Source organism: Pinus tabuliformis, chromosome 9 (genome assembly GCF_031772625.1).
Source record: "Pinus tabuliformis cultivar Carrire ecotype Pingquan chromosome 9, CPIR1, whole genome shotgun sequence".
Classification (NCBI taxonomy): Eukaryota; Viridiplantae; Streptophyta; class Pinopsida; order Pinales; family Pinaceae; genus Pinus; species Pinus tabuliformis.
This window is the reverse complement of record NC_142307.1, coordinates 386683996-386686398: the sequence shown is the minus strand read 5'-3', so window position 1 is coordinate 386686398 and position 2403 is coordinate 386683996.

The window sequence follows — 2403 nt, the reverse complement described above, 5'->3', positions numbered from 1 at the left end:
CACCGCCAAATAATCTTACGGAGATGGGTGCAACGGAATATGAAGCCTTCTATTTTTAATGGATCTAAAAGTTTCGAGGATAGTTCCTATCTCAAGTCAACCTCGTTTAAAAAATGAAATAAAGAGTAAAGAGGATAGTTCTTTACGATGTCAACCTCATTAAAAAATGAAATGTCCCCTTAAGATTTAGAGGACATATGCCTCGTCTGCATTTTTATGCTGGGGGCATCAAGATCGAGCAGTTTTAGCAATGTTCATGCTCGTTAAAAAATAAACGCAAGATCCGAGCAGTTTTAGCACATAGTTCATGCTCGTTAAAAAATAAACATAAGTTGTGAGCAATCTTCCCCTAGAGTTCAAGCTCACCCAGAAAAAATGAACCGGTAAATAACCTTGGTAAATGTAACCTTTGACTGCCATATTAAAAAGCCCTTGGTCGTGTTTATATGCCATCACCTCCATCCGTTCATTTGGCCAATCGTTCATCTCCATATGATTGTTTACCTTCTTTTGAGGAACAGCTGCGAAGAGTGATTTCACTAAGCCATCCTTGTGACACTGCCGTGATTGGAATATTCCAACCTGTACATGGAATCTGTTGCTGCCCTGTTCATCACTCGTTCCTCAAAAGACGAGTCTCCTTTGAGCTCTTTTCACTGACTCGTAAAATATGAAAAGTTTGCCGAGTTTTGGCCTTCCAGCTCGTTAAAGTGACCGGAAAGTTATCCCTCCTCTAGATTTTAATCTTTTTGGACCTGAGGGATTATTGCACAAAAAGATCGAGCACTTGTTTGTTCGGCTCGTTAAAAGTACCGAAAACTCATCCCTTCTGTATTGTTTTATACTTTTTCGGACTTAAGGGATTAGATGACGAAAAAGGAATTCTGGAGTTAACTTTATGTACCTTTTCAGACTCTCTAAAAATGAAAAGGACCGAGTTATCCTTGTCTTTAGACTCGTTAAATTCATTAAATAGCGACAAACTTGTCTTTAGACGAGAACGAGTTTCCCTATCGCTAGGCTCGTTAAAACATAGCGATGGGCTTGCCCGAAGGGCAGGTTATAGAACAAGCATATGTTATCCTCCTCAAGCTTGACAAAAATAAAGAGGTACTGGTCAGCAATGACTGGGGAAAAATTGGGAGAACCTCACAGCTTTAATGGTAGCAAGTCACTCTTGAACATGACACTTTGTCCTCCGTACCACATCGGGTTGGGTTGTTTCATTCACCGGTCTCATCACCATGGTCCTCGCCACACCATCCACATTTGGGGTAATGCTACTGATCCATCACATCAGTGTCGTTATATGTTCAAGAGATGTTGTTCTGCAAAGAGTCAACCGTGTCCCATCCACTACCATACATTGTCCTTCATCCATTTCATGACCGCCACCCTGAATCATACATCACAGTTTGTTTTCACCTCATCACAATCACTAGCTCCGTTCCGTGTCAATGATGTGGGATTCATTAAGGCCCTCCTTTGACGGATCGCTCCTTGTCGACATCAGCTCATTATCCAAGGAGTTGATCTAGGAACAACCCCTTCAGTACTTTGAAGCTTGCATGCCTCAATGGCAAGTTTCTCACTTCCGGCGACAGGTATACATCAATGACCTTCGACCAGAAGATTTTGCATGGTGGTTGACACCAAGTCCTTTATTCCCACCATGTGAATTGTACTGCTGTACCTTGAGGGTCATCATCCTTATCGGTGATTCCTCTCGCGCTTGTTAACGGTTTACATCATTGACCGGTAATCAAGCGATGTCTTTCCATGTTCGACTTCAAGAAATTCTCACATGGATCGACTTGTACATCGAGTGAAGATCGGAAGAGATTGAAGACCCCGGATCTAGTTTCATCCATCCGGGCTGCGATATATATTCAGGATATAAAGACATTTGATATGTACATCATTGCAGCAGATGATCATCCTTCTCAAAGGATGATAATTTCAGCAGAGAATTATCAGTCTACCATCAGACGATCGTCTGTTCTATGTACCAAAAATGAATTTATAAAGCTGAGCATGGGAATGCCCGCCTCAGCTAGATCATGAAAAAGTATGAAAAATAATGTATTGTATTGTATCTTATTACAGGACACTTCTCAGCAGATTGAATGAACTTCGGATCCTCCTAATAAAGCATTTCACCCGATAAACGACCTCATACTTTAGGGGGCATCTGTTATAGACAATTTTGTGCCTTGCAGCATCAAGCATGAATTGTCAATAATCCAAGGGATCCAAAGTCCCTAAACATGATGTTCCTACCCCTAGAGGAACAAGGTCAGCAAGCCAACAGCTCTCAGATCAGTTCTCCACCTGAAAACACTAAAAAACAAGCAATCCTGAAATCAAAGCAGGTGCTCCACTAGGCTTCTGCGCTGAAACTCA